Genomic DNA, 21,952 nt, shown 5'->3' on the forward strand with positions numbered 1-21,952 from the left:
CAAATAACTGGGTGGTCTTCCCGCCCTGGTATGGGACACTACCGATGGTTGAGAGGCCCTATCAATCATCTTCGAAGAGAACAGAGATCAGAGTATGTGGCGAATACAATTCGTCGCATCATAGATTTCCTCAACATATGATGACCGCTCCTCGTGGAACTCGTCTCTAGAAGGGGGGGTAATGTCACGGCCATAATCATGTAAGCTAATAATTACATATAGAAATAAGTAGAAGTAAGTAAAAGTAGATAAAAGTAAGTTAATTGTATAATATTTAATATAGAAGCTTCCTAGAAACTTCTTAGACGCTGCTTTGACTTCATAGGTGTCTTTAATTGACTTTTTGGATTAGAAACGTGGTCAACAAGTTGGCCATGTGCCACACATGTTGTTAGCTTGAAGATCAAGCTAACTATGTGGCCTACACGTAGAAAAACTTGCCTTGTAAGTCAAGGCATGTATTCTACAAAGTCAACACATATTGGAGGTCCTATAGAACGTCGCCACGTAGCCTCTAGTTAGATAGTATATATAGAGACAAGAGTAAAGGCTTCTTCACTCTTGTCAACTCCTTTCTTGCTCCTAGTCCAGGTTCAAGAGTCTTTAGTTTCTTGTCTTGTGGCAATAGCCATTCCAGTTTCCTTTTAATATACATACTTATTATTCATATTTTGTTACTTTTCTTTGAGTGAAGGCTTACTTGTCTGAACTGTTTTTTCATCGAGTTCTTGTCCTTGACAGTATGTCCACTGTCTTGTATGGTTCAAGAAGAGACACATGGAATACTGGATGGATTTTCATTGACTCCGATAGATGTAAACGATATGCAACTAGATTGATTTGTACAGAAATAGAAAATGGTCCAAGCCTTCAATAGTCCAACTTATCACAAGGACGAGTGGTCTTGATATTGCAAAGAAGTAGCCATACTTTATCACCCAAGTAAAATGGTGGTTGTTCGTTTCGATAGACATCCGCATTGATCTTTTGTTGTTCTTGAGCCTCTTTTAACTGCGCCTTCATTGTTGCATGTAGCTCTGACAAATGAATCGCCATATCTTTTGCAGTAGGATTATCAACTTTTGAAAAGTCAAAAGTATCAAGTCGTAGATGATAACCATAATTAACAAAGAAAAGTGTTTGTTTTATAGAAAAATGTACTATATTATTGTAAGCAAACTCTGCCAATGGTAAAAGAGTTATCCAATCATCTTATTGGTAGTTGATGGTACATCTTAAATATTGCTCCAAAACTTGATTAACACACTCCGTTTGTCCATCAGTTTGAGGATGGAATGTTGAAGATAGTTTTATATCCACTTTTAGAATCTTGAAAAGAGCTTGTCAAAATCTTGATACAAATTGAGTTCCCCTATCTGATATAATATCCTTGCGTAATCCATGATAGGGATAGATATTGTCAAGAAAGAGCTTAGTTGTTTCTTAACCTATAATAGCTTTTGTACATGGTACAAAATGTGCCATCTTGGTAAAAAAATCCACTATCATGAATATACAGTCATAAGAACCTGAGATTGGAAGATCCGTGATAAAGTCCACAGAAATAGAAGACCATGGTTGTTCTAGAATGGATAATGGCTGAAGAAGTCCAAAAGGTTGATGATGAGGAGTTTTTGATCTTGAGCAAATATCACATGATTGTACAAAATCTTTGACTACCTTCCATATTTGAGGCCACGAAAAATCCCTAGATATCAGCTCCAAAGCCTTATTGTATCCAAAATGTCCTACTGCTGGGAAGTCGTGATGAGCTTGAAGAATATGTAAACGAGCTTCTCCTTCTAGAACATATAGACGTCCTTCAATATAGAGTAGGTTGTTTTTGAACTCGAATTTAGAGAGATCATGAGATTTAAAAGAATTATTCTTGATATCATGAACAAGAGGGTCTAAAGACATACTTAACTGGACTTGCTTAAGAAATGTTAAATCAACAGTCAATGTTGATTTTATTGCTTGAAGATGAAATTGCTCGAGCTTCAAAAGAATCATTTTTTATTGCTCAAAAGCAGCATCTCCTTCTTTTGGTATAAGATAAGAACGTCTAGACAAGGCATTAGATAAACCTTATTGTTTTTCTAACCGATAAGTGATGATGAACTCGAATCTTGATAAAGACATGCTCTAACGAGCTTTACGACGATTTAATATGCGTCTTAAGATGAAATACTTGAGGTTCTTGTGATCCATATACATGGTGACTGGTCTTGAAGCGCCTTCTAAATAATGATGCCATTCTTGAAAAGAATCCATAATTGCAAGAAGTTCTTTGTCATGGATCTCATAATTGATTTTTGCTGCTGAGAATTTTCTTGAATGAAAGGCTACTGGATGAAGTTTGTCATTTGTTCCCATTTGTGACAAAACCGCATCCAGAAGAAAGTCTGTTGCATCTGTTTCCATAAAGAATGCTTTGAAAAAATCAACACGATACAAGATTGGTGCAAAAACAAACGCTGTCTCCAAAGATTCAAAAACAACTTCCACTTCTTGATTCTATTGGAGTTTGTTTTTATAAGTCAAACGTATAATTGGAGCTACAACTCGAGAGAAGTCTTTGATGAAGATCAGATAGTAGTTGGTAAATTCCAAAAAGCATTGGACATCTCTTACCATTTTTGGGATCTTCTAGTCTATAATAGTTTGAACTTTCTTAGGATCCATCATAAGTCCATCATTTGAAATGATGTAACCTAAGAAATCGACTTGAGTAGTATAGAATATACACTTTTTTATCTTGGCATAGAGTCCTGCATCTCTTAATTTTTGTAACACATGACGAATATGAAGTTCATGTTCTTCTAGATTTTTAGAATAGATCAAGATGTCGTCTAGATAACAGATCACAAAATTATCAAAAAGCTTTCAAAAATATCATTCATTAGATGTTGAAAAGCTGCTGGTGTATTTGTAAGTCCAAAAGGCATGACGTTATATCCAAAATGTCCATACCTAGTTCAAAACTCAGTCTTCCATTCATCTCCTTCTTTGGTGCGTACTAGATTGTATGCTCCCTAGAGATCTATTTTTGTATAGATTTTAGCTTGATTCAGCTGATCAAGAAGTTCAGATATTAAAAGTAGTGGATACGTGTTCCTAATGGTAATCTTCTTCAGTCCTTGATAATCAACACACATCTGCAATGATCCATCTTTTTTCTTCACAAATAAAATTGGAGCTCCTGCTGGAGATTTAGAATGGCATATGAAATTCTTGGCTAGATTTTCTTCAATATACTCCTTGAGTTCAGTCTACTCATTTTGTGATAAACTGTAGATTGGTCCAAATGACAGTTGTGCTCTTTCTTGAAGGTCAATTGAGCAATCATAGGAATGATGTTTCGGGAGTGTATCCGCATTTTTTTTTTCGAATACATCTTGAAATTCTTGATATTGGCTTGGAATGCCACTTGAAGTCTTTTCACCAGTAGAAACAGGTGTGGCATAAATAATATATGGTGATTCTTTCATAGCAACATGTAAGAAAGCTTTTGCACCTATAAATACGGGTTTAATTGAACTGGACTTATGACTCTCTATTTGATTAATTACACTGTTAGTTATACTTTTAGAGAAAATAAGAGTTCGAGAAATCTAATCTATTTGAGGGTTGTATTTTTCTAACCACGATAAATCTAAAATAACTGGATTGGAGGGAGATCTAATGATATTAAATACTACAAAGCTATTATGACCATTGATTATTACTTCTATAGGAAGGATTTCGTGAATAATATCTCCAGAAGATAATGGATGACCATCTATGACTTCTACATGAACAGGTTTAGTTTTCTTTACTAAAGATATGTTATGTCTTTTTATAAATTCTTCATCTAAAAAACACGCTGAGATTCTTGAATCAAACAAGGCAGAGGCTTTGTAATATTGAGGTCCTAAAATAATATTTAATGTAAAACAAGAAGAGGGCTCTAAGGAGTGAATAGGGCCTTTACTAGATGTTGTCCAAGGTTCCAACCGCACGATCCCTATTGTAGCTGGACAAATTCATTTTCCTACATATTGTCTTCTTTGACAGCCATACTCCTCATTTTATGATTGCATCATTTTTTTGGACAATGTTGAGCAGTGTGCTTTGATTCTCCATAATATAAATATAATCGTTTTTGACACCAACGAGTCTTTTCTTGCTCAATAAGACGTTTGAAACGTACTGCATCAATTTGGTATCCTCTACTTCCGAGTTAGTATTGCCATTGAATTATAGTAACGTTGAAATCCACTTATATGGTTCTCAGATCGGAATTCAAAGAGGCAATTGTCGCACTTCAGAGCAAAGTCAATTGCTTGATTCAATGTTTGAGGTTCACGTAAGTTGAGCATTAATTTTTTTACCTCATATTATAATCCATAGAGAAATTGGCTAATAAGTTCAGCATCATTCCACTTGATATCAATTGTAAGTTGTCAAAATTATGAAGCACACAACGTTATTGATCGATTATCTTATCATAAAATACTGATCTTTTTGGTTGCAACACGAATTATATCTTGTTCTCCATAAATGGATCGAAACTTTGCCAGAAAAGCCTCTATATTATCCAATATTGGATCTTTTCGTTCAAGAAAAGATGAAAACCATGATAGTGCTGAACCTCAAAGAAGTGTACCAATGAATCTAACTTGCAATCCTACAGTTGGATAGTTTTGGGGTTGAAGTTCAATCACAAGTTGCACTTGATTGATAAATCCTTAAAACTTAAATTTGGTGCCATCAAACTTCTTGGGTAGGGCAATTCTTAGGTCTCTAATACTAGAAGGGTATTCCACCATAGGACAAAGGATATGGTTTGGTGCAGATGTTGAAGCAGCTCCAACCATTTCTATATCTTCACTTCTTGACAATCTTGTTACTCCTCGTGGTTGTAAATTGAATTGATGCATCGCAAGCAATAACTCACTCAAATGGTCTTGCATTTTTGCTAATGTATTCTTCATTTCAACAAGTTCTACCATGATAATACTTAGAAAAAAAAAAGATGTGTAATATCGCTCAAGACAAATAGAAGAGAGGGCTTGAGAACAAAGAAAATACTAAGGACAATATCAGTTTAGAAGAGGGTAATCCGCAACTTCTAATATACTTATATGTTATCAAGAAAAAGGGGTAATCCACTCTTAATCAAGATAAGACAAAGCTCTGATATTGTAGGTGTACTCTTATCAATCTGTCAAGGACAAAAACTCGATGAAAAAACAATCCAGCCAAGTGAGCCTTCACTCAAAGAAAAGAAACAAAATATAAATAAATAAGTATGTATATTGAAAGAGAAACTAGAATGGCTATTGCCAAAAGACAAGAAAACTAGAAATCCTTGAAATTAGACTAGAAGCAAGAAAAGAATCGACAAGAGTGAAGAAGGCTTCACTAATGTCTCTATATATACTATCTAGCTAAGAGCTACGTGGCGACGTTCTATAAGACCTCCAATATGTGTTGACTTTGTAGGATACATGCCTGGACTTACAAGGCAAGTTTTTCTAAGTGTGGGCCACATAGTTACCTTTATATTTAACCTAACAATATGTGTGGCACATGGCCAACTTATTGTCCACGATTCTAATCCAAAAAGTCAATAAAAGATACTTATGAAGTCAAAGCAGCGTCTATGAAGCTTCCAAAAATCTTCTATATTAAATACTATAGAATTAACTTACTTTTACCTACTTTTACTTACTTCTACCTATTTCTATATGTAATTACTAGCTTATATGAGTATGTCTGTAATAACTAGGTGGCAAACAAAACAACAGCAAGAATAAATAGATATCTTTAGGATTAAGCAAAAGAAAATTAGAATAAATTTAAAATAAAAAATTAAAAGAAAAAAATACAAAAAAGTGAAGATTTAGAAGTATATTTAGAGGTAGTGGTTCCAACAATAATAGCACATGACTTGATAATGGCCTCTAGAGGAATTTACATAAAAATAAGGTCCTTCTCCTGACTTCTTTTCTATGGCACAACTTTGTTCATAACTTGTGTCTCCATCACTATGAAGTTGAATCAGATAACATCACCCTCAATATGATATTTATCATTGGATAATTCATGGTCATCTTTGAAAGTAAACTATAGAGATGGTTCCATCTTATGAAGAAGCAAAAAGATGTGGAAGTGGTGTGTTTGAAGGAGATAGGAATGTTAGAAGTAAAAACAACAAAAAGAGTTTAAATCCATGGCTAATTTCAAAAAACATAATGAGACAATAACATTCATCAATGAAGCCAACTAATCTTTGAAAATCCAAAAATTGTATGTTAAAGCATACATTTGCACATCTATCCAAATGGCTTGTGATTCAAGCATGAAAAAGAATATAGGTGCATTATAGAAGAATGCATAAGCAAATTCAAAAATGGCCTCCAAGTAAGCCTTGACATATCGAATCTACTTTGAAATGGTATAGGATTAAGAGGAGATGTTCAGGACTCGAAATTTTTATTTGTAGGTCTACAACAAGGAGGTGAATCCACTATAGAAGCATAATGCAAAATACATTTGTATTCGTTTATTTGTTCTAACTTGTCAATACAAAAAAAAATAATAAATAATAAAAATATTATAATATAATATATATTATGTAGAAAATTGCTAAAAAAGAGAAATATGTCTTGTTCATAAAATTATACATTTCAACCATAAGGGAGTATATAAGCCCAACTTCCATGAACTTGAATATAAAAATGTTCTTAATCAAAACACTTATTAGAGTAGCTATAGAGAAGGAGCTCACACCAACTTGCAAGGTTTATTTTTTTGCCTAAATTTGGACTTGAGAAGCTTGCATAATTGAGGTACACTGAGTAGAAAAAATTTCCATTGCCATCTTTATGATTTATACTACTATAAATGCTATGTTAGTACTAATATGGGTGATTGCCACTGAAGCACTTTTTTGAGTCTTCGAGGCTTTTGAAGCCTTCAAGGCCTTTAGAATCTTTAGAGCCTTTAGAGCCTTCAGATCAAATAACAATGCATTCTACTTTCCAATTTGAATGGCTTCTTTTTCAATAGTAATCTCAAGAGCCTCCAAAATATCATTAATACCATCTTCTAAGATAATCGCAGCTCCCTTGCCACTTAGCTATAGCTTTTTTTTTTCCTCCTCTATAATGAAATCTTTGAAAGGCATTCCAAATACCACAGTCCACTCTACAAATGAGAAAGCAATGACTTCATCACTTTTACTAGGATGTAGATACAAAGTAGAGACCTTTGTTTATTAATGTAGATAGATACATCAATAATACTTACAAAAACACAACATTCTTAGATACCAACTTTTTACACAAGTATTTATACAAGAAAATGAATGAAAATTTGCTAAAAAATACATGAAGAAGATGAAAAAAAATAAAAAGTCAGATATTAACTTGATGACCACCGTTTGATGGTCAGACCACCAGTTGGTATGTCCTCAAGAACGGGAGCTTTGATAAAAGCACTATTACTTTAGAAAAATGAGATGAATGTATTTTTTCAAAGTATGATCCTCCACTACTCAATATAATCTCCAATCTTGAAATTTTAGAATATAAAATTCTAATGGATGTAATTGAAGTTGAAAAGCATCTCTTCAAACTCTTGAACTAATACATGTTCCAACTACAAGGATTGTAAAATAAGTGCATCATTAATCAAATAGAAAATAAGAAAAATAAAAATGAAAAGAAAGTGAGAAGACTAATCTAGGCCCAAAAGTTAGTTTGAATGAGCTATTAGTCCAAAACTATTTTTTTCATAGGTCTAATAAAGAAACACAATGATGAAGGGGCAAAGGTAGAAGAATTCTACCACTAGAGTCACCTCACTTTGAAATTAGAATTCATGATAGTAATTACAATCTTGTGGATTTCTTTGAGTCATATCAGTCTTTGTCACAATATTCCAATATTTTGAAATTTGTACCAATTTTTTTTTAATATTATAAAGAAGATAATAAAGAATATTGACATGATGGCATTGCAAAAAAAATAATTAATGTGAGTTATCAAATTTACTCATTAATTATTTTAGGATAAAAAGATGTATTTAGAGTACTTTAAACCACAATATATAGTGAGTAGTATAGAAATCTTTAGTCAAATAGAAAATTAGAATGTTAGTTGTAAAAATGGAATCCTAGTAAGTCTTGGAGATAAATATCTTAGTTGATTTAATATTTTTACTTATTATTGAATATCAAGGATTATTTATTAAGATTAATATTTATATTGGCCTTATATCTATATGTAGTACTTATAAATAAAATTATAAATATCAGTTAATAATTAAAAAATAACATGAAAAAAAAAGCTCATATCTTTTTAGTTAGTTATATAAGAAATAGGATTTATAGTTGATTTAAATTGATTTTAATATTATAAAAAATAATAAAGCTAGAAAAATATAGCTTTAAATTTATATTTATATTATAGAAAATTTATAGGAATTTTTTTAATTTATTTAGAATTTATTTTTAAAATTTAGACTTTGATAAAAATAAATTTTACTACCATGGGATCCATTATGAAGAAATGGAATAAGTTTTGAAGGCCACACAAGGTTTCTATGCTAATTGGGTGTTTTTAAACACCATGGTGGAGTCAAAAATGCAAAAATATTGATTTTATTAGTAGAAAATAGGAGGGCCAGCAGCTAGTATAGTTCTTGTGAGAAGGTAGGTGCACAAGTTCCATATGGATTGTAGCACCTTGAAGGTAGTTAGGAGGATAAGACTATGGCCTTACGGCTTCTCTTAGATACCCATATATACTACTTATGAGTCTTGGTGAAGTTCAAACTCTTGATCTCTTAATCAAGTTATCCTTGAGGTAAAAATTATTTATTTAATTTTTTTTTGTTTATCTTTTAGCTTTAACCTTTTATAACTTATTCATAATAATTTGGATTTACATGTTTCTTATACTATTGAAAAGATAATATAATTAAATTTCTAAAAATATATATATATATTTTTTATTTTTTTATTTTTTATCAAGTAAAAACTTAGTGAATAGACTTTACTATTGTTCTAGTATACAATTGCTTAATTGCACTTGTTTCACTTGTTTTTGTATTATACTTCTTTTGTTCTTGCTACTTCCACTTTACACCACCAATTACAAGCAACTCTTAATTGAGGCCATCTTATAATTTGGATTGAGGGATAGAATTTATCTTCACATTTTGGTACATTTTCTAGGACGTGGTGCTTCTAATTGTGTGTGTAAATGTGAAGTGAGTTGATTTTAATTGACCTTTTGTATAGATTATTTGAGTGATTATTTCAAATCTATTTTCTATCATTGGTAAATATTTTATCTTTCTTCATTTTTTTTATAAAAATATCTCTTTTAATTATATAATCAAAAGATATTTAAAAAAAAAAAAAGAAAAGAAAAGAAAAAAAAACCATGGATAGGTAGAGAGTGATTTTCTCTCGGATTTTCATCAATCAGTTTTTATGTAATTGTTATTTCACTTTGGAACTTTGTAAAGTTGTGTATCTTGGTGTTATCTTTTTAAAAAGCTACTGCATGTTTGAATTGGACTAAAATTGAATTTTAAGTGAATTTTTGATTAAAAAAGGATTCACTGCCTTGGCAATTTTATATACTCCATGTTTGAAAAGGCATTTCTTAGTGCTTGTTGAATATTTTAAATTGAATTACTTTGGAGTAAAAAAATCTGAAGGATAAACTTGGAATGGTGCAATTTTTATTGAAATTACGTCAATATTCAATTTTTGGTGATTTTTGAAGTGAAGAGTAAGCTTGAAAGTTTTAAGGGTTCATCATCAAGGGTGGAGCTCATCTTCAAGGATCTTCACTATCTTTCCTTGTAATTTTTCTAATTGAGGGTCTTTTTTAGTAATAGGGAGATTTAATCACTCCATCTATTCTTGGTATCATTTCTTTTCATCTTTGTAAATTTTTAATTGAAGGCTTTTCTCTAGTAATAGGGAGATTTAATCACTCTCTCCACCCTTCATATCTCTTCTATTCACAAGAAGTAGTATAGTAGGAGCTTAACAAGAAATTCAAGAAAATTCTTCATCAACAAGGAAAGAAAAGATCAATAAGTTTAAGTCATAAATCTAAGGTGAATATACTTTTTAACAACTTTTATTGAGTTTTAATTTATTTTGCTAATATAGATTGTGGTTTAAGGAGAAAGAGCTCAAAAAGAAAGAAGAATGACATTAATAGTTTGCAAGCAAGTAAGTCTTTGAATCCTTGTCAATTATTTCTTTTTTTGAAATTTTAGCAAATTACTTGAGTATAAGAAGCTGGAATTAGAATTTGGAGGATAGAATCTAAGAAAAAGAGGCAAGAAGAGGTTCCCTTTTAAACTTTTTTATAGATTTTTTCAAATGGGATCAATAGAGCCTTAGGACCGTTTACTATTCCATTCTAAAAATAGATTTTCAAACCATTTAGTTAGAATCGAATAGGAAAAAAATCACATTAGAAATTCTTTAAATTGTGTCAAGTTGGCTACAGATATGACGAGCTAAGTCCTTCTTCAAAGTGATATAATTATTTTACAAAGAACAATTTTTATCTAATAAACAACTGTTGTTAATTGTTGTAGTGGATAATTCTTTAATAGACTTGTTGTAAAAAAGTAGAAAGAAAAAAGAAGAGTTTGAACTTTCTGCCATCTTGATATGGAATTCCTTTTGATAATTAAGATTGCTTAGAATTTTTCAAAAAATATGATATAATGTCGGAAACCTGTCAAAAAAAGTATCAAAAATAAATCTTCTTTGGTTGTTCTTCGGTTGTGCATAAGTACATTCCACTTTTTCAATCTAAAGCATGAGAGATTTGTTTTAACGAAGAAAATTCCTTGGTAATGATCTGAATTGTGGAGTTTTGAGACTTCATCTGCCTGGAGCTATTTTCTCAAAAATTACATGAAACTTGAGAAGATGGAGCACTATAGGTGCCTTCAGCCAACAATGTCGCATGTAGCCCTACATAAGATTCTTGCAAATAAGATCTCATACCCATATGATAGGTCATCCTTATTTGCTTCAACAACATAATGCCTGAATCACAATATTTCTCACATCAGTAGCTTTCGAAGTCCATGTGTAAATTCATGTTAGTCATTCCATGGAGACATTTTAATTTCTTCAAGCAAGTTTTTGCATTTGGTCTTCTGGAAGTGTCAATCTACAAGCAATCCCTTTGCAACTCTCTAACACTGGTTCACAAACCTTTTATCCCACTACTCCTGATTGTACCATTATCATAAGTTAAAAGAAAATAACTTGAAGAGGAATTGTAGAATAAGTAGTTATTTTTAGAATATAGATACCTAGTATATAGTGTAAACATGGATAGATAACTGTTGAAAGGGTGGTTCAGTAGATAGAATAGATGAATAGATAGAAAAAGTAGTTATCATCGTAATATAGGAGTTGGTATCTCGGGGTTGTATGAGGAGGATGGGAGAGAAGATGAAAATACCAGACTGTGATAGTCATGAGCCGGGGATAAGCTTGGTGCTATCTCTTCCTCTTAGTTTTCTTCTTTCTTTTGTATTAGTGTTGATTCTAGTGAAGAGAATCAATTTTATGAATCAATGTTTGATTTAGGAAGTTGTTTATGGAAGTTTCTAGTCACTATTTATTGCAAGGTTGTAAGTTTAGTAGAGAGGAATTATAATTGAATGAATTGTCTTTATCAAATTCAATGGATTGGAAGTTATTCATTCTAGGATTTGGATTAGGCTTGTATGTTTGTGAATTACATAGGGTACTGAAATTGATGTCATGGTTGTTATCATATTGATATGAAAGAGTGGACAGTAGGAAGAAAATGTAAGTATTCTTCGGTATTGTAAGCATTCAGCAGTAGCGGTTAATTGTGTGACCCTAACAATTGGAGCTCATATACATGGTCTTTTCCTGTGTTCGAATTCCCCTATATGGATTTATTCTGGTAGCATCCTTTCAGAATAAGTAAAATGATAATCACATTTTGGCGCCGCTACCCAAGATTGACAACATTATTGGGTGTTAAGAATTATTTGCCAAAGCAGTAAAGGAGATTAGGAAGCAAACTGAATTAAAATAATGAAAGAGTATGGTTATTAAGAATGAGAATTTAACAACAAAGAGAATAAAGCAATCAAAGGAAAGAACAAAGAGATCGCAAGTAATAAATTTGTTGCATAGTAAGCGAGATCACAAGTTGAAAAAAAAGCATTGATAAAGTTGGATTAAGTCGTGGTTGTATGCCTATTGGCATATTTAATCATATCTAGAAGGCAATCGACCTCTAATATTTCAAAAGTATACACCATTAAAGAAATTACTAAAAGCACTCGTGGGGAGCGCTGCTAATAGTCCAGCATACCTCTCGAAGCCGTTAACGGAAAGCGAGGAAGGCACAGAGGAATTAGGTACTCCATTGGGTATTTTTTTAATTAGAGATATGTCCGATTCTAACAAGATTGGTTTTGAAGATTGGCATGAATCACTTGTCAATAGAGACCAATTTAGAGTATATCAAAATCCATTGTTTTTACCTCATATTCAACCAGTAAAATTATTTGGAGATAATAATAGTCAATCGAGAAGACCTGGATGTCTGAAAAAGACTTTTGTGGGAGAAATTTTTTATTTTAATAAGAAATTGAGCGGAACACCAACATCTTTAATGGCATTCGGAGGTTCAACGATTCAAATCGCAGTACAAATGGGTGCGGCAAGAGATCACACAACTAGCGTGGCTCTATTACCTACCTTTAGAGGTTTACCAGGAGCCAATCCAGATCAACATTTATAACAATTCTTGACTGCATGTGTAGCCAATAATGGAAGAACTGAAGATATTTGGTTAAGATGGTTGCCAGCAACATTAAAAGACACACCATTTGAGTGGTATAACTGCCAACTTGTCGAATCATTTATCAATTGGAAGGCATTGAAAAATACATTTTTAGTCCATTTTCGACCAATTGGTTTTGAAGAACATCTTAGAGAAAAATTAATGAACAGCAAAATGGTACCAGGGGAAGCGGTACAGTCATATTATGATTGTATAGTAGATATACTTCAAAAATGGCCAAATAACCAAATACCGAAATTATTTGTGTTGTCCATATTGGTTAATGGACTACATCCACCAGAATTGAAGATGTTTGTAAAATGGGCCCAATCAGCCACCATTGCATCATTTCTTGAGCGAACAAAAGTATGGGAAGAATGTCACTATGACCAAAATTTAACAGTTGAAGCCATGATGATTCCACCTCAAGGAGGTTATCAAATGACAAATTGGAATGACGCATCGGATAGTTATCAAGGAAGGAATGATTATGGTACAATTCCATAAGGAATAGTGGATGCCGTTCTATTGCAGGCTGTACCACCATCATTATCACATCCGTATGTGCCTTATTTTGCATATCAAAAATCAATACCTACGAAGGAATTTCCAAATGCATTGGTATTAAGGGATTCCAATGAATCATTGTTGTTAACATTGACGAAAAAAATGGATGAATTGGCTATGAATCTTATGAAGGACAAGGAAAAGAGATATAAACCAAGCAATATGCATCCCAATGTCTGGTGGAGTAATTGTAAGGGGCAAGGTCATTTAGTAACAGAATATCCTTCACCACCTTAAATGATTGTATATTATACCTTTTCTGAGGGCAAGCATATTACCACCAACTGTTGGAATTTATGGAAGCAACAACAACTCAGTAACTAGATAATGATCCAACCGTGGAACGATAACCAAATTCATGGGACGTTAAGCAAATTCAAATAGAAAATAGGTTTGGCTAGAATGAGAATCGTTTTAACAAGCCGAATAGAAAAAATTTTAAATTTTAAAATTTGGTATACAATCAAGAATACGGAACCAATGCTCAAAGAATGGTACAAAATCAATAAGGATATTTCCAATATCAATCCTTTCAGCAATCAAATTCGGATTCCAAAGTACCAACTGGACAACCGGGATCATTTTTCCATTCAACCTAGAACATGCTGAGCTGGTATATCCTGATAGATACTCCCAATATTCCTGTCGGTGTTTAAAGGAAACCACTTTGATGTTAATGTTGAAGACAAATTGGACATTATGCTAGTGAATGTCCTAATCTAAAAGCAAGCAATGACTATGCTCCCTCGTGTGGAAATTATAAGCAATCAGGACATACTTATCAGCAGTGTAATTCTCCATTTAATTTCAATAATTAAAACCAACATATTCAATTGCAGAGTAAACTAGAGGAGAATAATCGAGATTTATTGGTAAACTGGGTGGAATGCGTACATACCATGCTTACAAGGGTCCAAAAAAAAGAAAAAGATCCAATTCGACAATTGGAGGAACCAATTTCTAAGAGACAATAAGACTCAAATCTAATAACCATACTTAGATCGTCATCAACATTGAGACCTGAATAATCAGAACAGCCCAATGATGGTTCTGACACGAGACTATTGATCCAACATGAACCAATTCTATTACCCCCAAAAGACAAGGAGCAGCCTTACTCACTGAAAGACCCTCTCAGGGTGAAACAATATGAAATAGCTTGTTCAGCTATTCCGATGTGTGAATCTATAAAGCAAGATAAGCTATTGACAAGAGTTAAAGTGAAGCCCACGAAAAAGAAAAGGGCTTTGAGAATTACTACAAATGTGGAACTGTATGATATATTGAAGGATTTGGATGAAATCAAATCGTCAATCTCAATGAAGCAACTATTAGCGATTATGCCAGAATGTCGTTCTATGTTGAATTCTTCATTAATACTACGAAGAACTTGGTCTTAAGAAGTTTGGGAAGTCAGCTTAAACCCCGATCCAGGAGTACCGATTATTGATGTATCCATCAATGGAGTCTTTATTTCTAGAGTTCAAGTGGATCCGGGCTCAAGTGTAAATTTAATGACGGTGGAAACAATAAAAAATCTGGGTTTAATTAAGTTGTTATCCACGTTATTTGTATTAAGAATGGCTGACTATAATCGAGTCAAGCCTATGGATATTCTTTATAGTATTGACATTGCTATAGCAGAAATTATGTATAAAATTGATTATATCATTTTTACATTATAAAGTTCCACATTATCATATCCAAATTTATTGGGACGGCCATGGTTATACCAAGCTAAAGCTAAAAATGATTGGGGCCATAGAATGTTAACTATCAGAAAGGGAAGAAAAACGATTGTTTTGCAAATGCACCTAGTCCAATATCATAGGGAATTACAAGTTCTAGACTCGGAAGTGACATCTGATGAGGAGGATCAATCTGAGGATAACTATGATGAAATTACTAACTTAATGCAAGTCGACAATGATCCAAATTGCATATGTAAGGAAGAAATATCCTACCAATATTGAGGACTTAAAGAATATTTTGTTCATCAGGAGGATGCAACTAACTCGGATCATACTATTGCCCAATGGATGGACAATCTTGCAATCAATAGAGTCAGCTGATTGGAACAAGAATGGGATAGTTCTTATATGTCGGATAATATAAGATATTTAGATCAAGAGAAGATAATTAAATCAGAGGTTGTAGAAGATCCTGTGTGTCTATCTATTAACCTAGGCACCAACAAAATGCCACATCTAATTAAAATATATGCCAGTATTATAGTTACAGAATTAGATGCTTGAAAACAATTTTTTGTCCATCACAAATTTGCCTTTGTGTGGTCGTATGTGGATTTGAAAGGGATTCGAGTCGACGTGTGTGAGCACTAGATTATTTTGGAAGAGGGTGTTATGCCAGTTTGTCAAAGACAACACCAACTTAACCCAAGATATTTTCTTTTAGTGAAAGAAGAATTGGATAAACTTCTCGACGTGGATTTTATTTATCCTATTCCGCATAGTGCATGGGTGTCACCAATCGTGATAGTACCAAAGAAAAATGGGAAAATCAAGATGTGTCAAGATTTTGGAAAGTTAAATGCGGCTACTAAGAAGGATTATTTTTCGTTACCGTTTATAGACAATATTTTAGACGCAATGGCCAGATATGAATGGTACTCATTTTTGGACGGATTTTTGGGATATAATCAAATTAAAATTGCTTAAGAAGACCTGTTGAAGATTACGTTTACCACAAATTGGAGAACATTTGCCTATAAAGTAATGCCATTTGGATTATGTAATGCCCTAGTTACTTTTCAACAAGTAATGACACAAGCATTTCAAGACTACCTATGTTTATCAATGGAGATATTTCTAGACGATTTTTGATCCTTTAGCACAACGGCTAAACAACTAGCATGTCTAGATAACTGTTTGAATCAATGCGATAAATTTGGGATATCTCTAAATTTGGAGAAGTGTCAATTTGGCATACCGTCCGGAAAGCTATAGGGACACATTGTCTCTATTGAAGGTATCGCTATGGACCCCGATAAAGTTATTAGTATATTGGGTTAACCAAAGCCAGATACGGTATTAGGCATACACAATTTCATCGGTCATGTTAGCTACTATCGGCATTTTATTGAATCTTTTGCAATTATCTGTCAACCATTAATTAACTTGTTAAAGAAACCCCCACCAAACGGATCTAGCTCAATATGGACTAAAGACTATACTTTTGCATTTGACAAATTGAAACAAAAATTAGTATCTGTTCCAATTCTTGTAACACGTTGTTGGACAAAATCGTTTCATGTCTATATGGATGCGTCCAAGGTTGCTATTGGATCCATTCACAGATAAAATGATGAAAAAGAATTAGATCATCTCATATATTATGCGAGCCAACAATTCGTTGCTGCAGAATGAAATTATAATACTACCGAGCGAAAAGCCCTCGGAATGATCTACTCTGTACAAAAAATCTGCCACTATCTACTTGGATACCCATTTGTGTTCCACGTTGATCATGATGCACTTAAATACATGATAAATAAACCTCAATTGAGCAGATGATTTGCTTGACGGTGTTACTTCTGTAGGAATTCAACTTTACGATTAACGTTCGATCCGGCAAAAAATATGCCAATGAAGATCATTTATCCCATTTATCTAATATATGGGGTAATGAGCCAATAAACAATGTTTTTTTGGACGCACAACTATTTGCTGTGGATGTCATTACACACAAATATGGTGAATCGATCCAATATCTAATGTTTTAGACTTTTGTAATTTCTTATAATGAAAAATTAAAGAAGCGTCAGATTTTAAAAAGTGCGCCATATACCATGATTGCAGATGCCTTGTACAAACAAGGGCGGGATGGAATTTTATGCTGTTGCATCTTTCAAAGTGAAGTTCGTACAATTTTGGAAGGCTGTCATTTGGACAGTTGTGGAGGACATTTTGCGGGTGATAGCACCACACGTAAGGCTTTAATGGCTGGGTATTGGTGGCCAACAATGTTTTCGGATGCACACCAATATGTTCGTCGTTGTGATCCTTGTCAACGAATTTGTTTGCCCTACTATAACTTCTGCAATGCCATTGGTACCAATTTTGGCACAAGCACCATTTGAAAAATGGGGTATTGACTTTGTAGGACCCATTGTACATGCCTCTCAAAATGGACATAAACGTTATATTCTAATAGCCACCAATTATGTCACCAAATGGGCAAAGGCCATGACAAGGAAAACTGATAATGCCAATACAGTAGCAACATTTTTATATGAGAACATTATCACTGATTTTGGCTGTCTGAAAGAATTGGTTAATGATCGCGGAATACATTTTATTAATACAATAATTGAAACATTAATAGCGAAGTATGAGATCAAACATTCCAAAATTACACCTTATCATCCACAAGCCAATGGGTACATAGAAAAGACCAATGATATCTAATTTAAGATCTTAAAAAAGACTATTTCAAGAGCAAAAAACAATTGGGATACTAAATTGTTTGCAACTTTATGGGCATACCGTATTGCATATAAAGTAACTATCAATTCTACCCCATTTCAATTGAAATACGATCAGGAGGCAATTCTACCAATTGAATTGGAGGTCCAAAGTTTACAAATTGTATTAGATGAACGTATGGGAGACAAAGAATCTCTTCAATATATGTTAGTCAAATTGGAGAAATTGGATGAAGCTAGGGCTATGGCTCTCTTGATCATGGAAGCTACACAACGTTGTAGAAAGAGTTATTACAACAGTATGTTACAGTCAAAATATTTTATGCCCAATGATTTGGTGCTACTTTATGATAGCCGCTTTAACAACTTTTTCGATAAATTTCAAGTATAATTGCATGGGCCATATTGGGTGGTGGAAGGTTTTGTTAATGCTTCAATTTAATTGAAAGATTTTCTGTGAATCCACTTTACAACACGCATTAACGAGAACTAGTTACGCATGAATGGGAATCGATAAGATTGAAAAGGTTGTGATAGTTAGGAAACGATTGATGGTTAGTTTTGGGTACTGAAATTGACTAGTCAAGAAATTAGACATTCTTGTTAGACGTGAGATTAAGATATTCTAGATTAGATATTCTTGATTTGAATCCCGAGTAAGCAGTTAGGAGCGAGGCACTCATAGAAGGTATCATTGTTGCAAATTTTAGACATTGTGCTTTGAATTGTAAGCTTTACGACAGTAATCAGCAATAGTGTTAGCGTGAAGAAGTATTGAGAGTTTGATTTTCACAATGTTGATAGAAAGAGCAAAGAGAGTACCGAAATGATCAAAAAGTCACTGCAATGTGAGGTCTAAGTGCGATTTGGGATCACGGTCTCTTGTAGTTATCACCAACATGTAACCGATGAAGTTAGATATCTGTTGGTCATTGAAAAGGCAAAAAGATTTTAGAAATACATAGTTATTTACGTTTTTACAAAGATCGAATAAACTACCACCAATTAATGTAAAACGAGTGGCGAAATATATAGAGAATTATGATCTAGAGGATGGTTTGAGTGTGGTAAGAGGAGTCTTGATTGGAATAGATGAGAATATCTTACACAAGGTCTTACATTTACCAACCGGAGAGCTTGATGTAGGAGGAGATGCATCAAATGACTTCAGGCGAGGAAGCTACTTCAAAGGAGGAATGTCGTCTCTCGAGTGAAATCAAGGATGGAAGGTACAGGAGGCACTTCTGTCCAAACTTATGGAATGGATGCGGTTTGTTCAGAAGCAGTTAGCATTGAATTAGCATACCACCTACATGGTGAAGCGATTATTATTTTTCATGATAGGAACACTGAAAGGCATGGTATTCAATTGGGCAGCTTCTGTGGCCACAACGATACATGCAAAAATGAGAGGTAATGGGAAGACGGAGAATTTTGCTTCACTATTACGTTCAAATTATGTAAACTCAGTACTTGAGTATACATTGAAATAAGAATCTCAACCAATAGTTCCAAGTTTACAAATGGGAACAGTTAGTCTAGGGGTAATAGTGTATGAAGTGGGAGAATCCAGCAGAGTGGCAAAACAGTAAGCAAGACCAATATCTACACTAGAGCGAGTTTCAATTTGGCTGACAATAGAGATGACGACACCAATACCAATTCCAAGGGAAAGCAACCAATTAGGGTTTCAACAGGGTATAACGGAAAGATGAAATCTTAAAAAAGTTATATTGAATCAAATTTCCTAGCTGCAACTTACGGTGAATAAGCTCAAAGATGAGGATAGCTTAAAAAGGCAAGTAGAAGCGAGCAAGAAAATAATATTGGAGCAAAATTATAAAATCAAGGAACAAGAACAAGTCATCAAGGTAGAATCAGAATCCAAGATGCGAGTGAAGCGTGAATTGGATAAGAGAGTGGAAAACTAGTCAAAGGAGAAACAAAGGATTCAACATATCCTAAAAAATCAAAGGCAAGAATTACTACAAACTCGCAAATCATATAAATTGGAACAAGACAAGATGAACGCTCAGTTGAAGATGGAATGAGAGAAGAAGGAGGCATTGGAGCTTAAAAAGAAACAATTGGGTGTCGAATATCGAAACAAAATAGATGAGCTACAGGCAAAAATTATTGTTTTGAAGGAAATAGTAACGAAATTGGACAATGATTTGGTCAAAATTGGTCAGCCACAGATATTTGCCTCAACGAGAATAAAAATTGAAAAATTGGAGGAGAAATTGCAAAAGCAGCAAGAATAATTGGAAGTTCATGTTAGAGAATTGGGAGCGTATAATGAAGATTTAACAGCTCAATTAAAGGTAGAGATTTAGGATGAGTCGTCGAAAGAAGATATAGTGTTGAAACAAGACCAAATGGAGCCAACGCCAGGAATTGAAAAGATTAAACAATCCACTTACAAAAAAAAAAAAAAAAAAAAAAAAAAATGTTTATCAATATTGTATTTGCATGGACCCTATACAATTAGAAGTCAGGCTATATAGAATAAGTAGTTATTTTTAGGATGTAGATACATAATGTATAGTGTAAACAGGGTTAGATAACTACTGAAAAGGTGGTTCAATAGGTAGAATGGATGAATAGTCAGGAAAAATAGTTATCATCGGTAGTATAGGAGTTGATATCTTGGGGTAGTATAAGGAGGATGGGAGAGAAGATGAAAATTCCAGATTGTGATAGTTATTAGCCAAGAATAAGCTTGGTGCTATCTCTTCTTCTTAGTTTTCTTGTTTCTTTGGTGTTAGTGTTGATTCTTGTGAAGATAATCGATTTAATGAATCAATGTTTGATTTAGGAAGTTTTTTATAGAAGTTTCCAGTCACTGTTTATCGCAAGGTTGTAAGTTCAGTGGAGAGGAATTATAATTGAAGGAATTGTCTTCATCAAATTCAGTGGATTAGAAGTTGTTCGTTCCAAGATTTGGGTTATGCTTGTGTGTTTGTAAATTACACAGGGTATTGAAATTGATGTCGAGGTTGTTATCATATTAATATGAGAGAGTAAACAATAGGAGGAAAAGTTAAGTGTTCTTCAACATTGTAAGCATTCAGTTGTAGCGGTTAATTGTGTGACCCTAACAATTGGAACTCATATACATGGTCTTTTCCTGTGTTCAAATTCCCCTATATGAATTTATTCTGGTAGGTTTCTTTCAAAATAAGTAAAACGATAATCACAAAAACTCATGCATTTTAACATAGAAGAGAGCAAATCCATTGAAACTCCATTTGATGTGAATTCCAAGTTGTTGAAGCTTTTTGAGAAAAAGTATGAAGAGATTCAAGAAGAAATGGAAGGCATTCCATACAAGACAACAATAGAATCATTCATATATGCAATGGTGGATATAAGGGCAAATCTTGCATTTTTGATGGATGTGCTAAGCCAATTCATATCTAGAGCAAGTCCCTTTCATTGGATGGTTGAAATGCATCATGAAATATTTGAAGGATACTTTAGACTTCAATTTGTATTTAGAGGCAAAGACATCATATTGAAGGGTTTTAGTCATGTGGATAAAGTGGGGAGTAGAATGATCTCTCTCACTCCGAGCATTGTATGCATACTCTATCTATTGCATGTACTTATGCATCTTGTTTGTACTCCTATTGTACTTCAACAACTTTTGCACCAAGAGGTAGGCTGCAACGCACTAACTACCATGCAGTCAAAAAATCTTCTTAGATTTCACACGGATATGTCACAAATCAAGCTATTTCAAACAATGAAGGCAAATATCTACAGTATTATGGATGAAAACATTTACATCAACTGTAGAAGCACAATAATCACTTATTAGTAGATTAGTTTAGTATGTCCATACTTCAGCTACTAGATACATTTTTCTAATACCCATGGCATGCAACGAAGTTATGGAGTGTACCTTTACACCACTACACCACCTCTACACCACTATAAATAACTCACTTGGCAAGTGGGATGCCATGTAGGTTCGGTGGTTACCACCTTTCTGTGGTTGAAACCCTCGTTTACAAGCCACCACGAGCTCCTGTCTACCTCCTGGTAGGAAGGGGGCGTATGCTTCGGAGGA

This window comes from Physcomitrium patens, chromosome 26 (genome assembly GCF_059467195.1).
Source record: "Physcomitrium patens ecotype Gransden chromosome 26, ASM5946719v1, whole genome shotgun sequence".
Taxonomy (NCBI): domain Eukaryota; kingdom Viridiplantae; phylum Streptophyta; class Bryopsida; order Funariales; family Funariaceae; genus Physcomitrium; species Physcomitrium patens.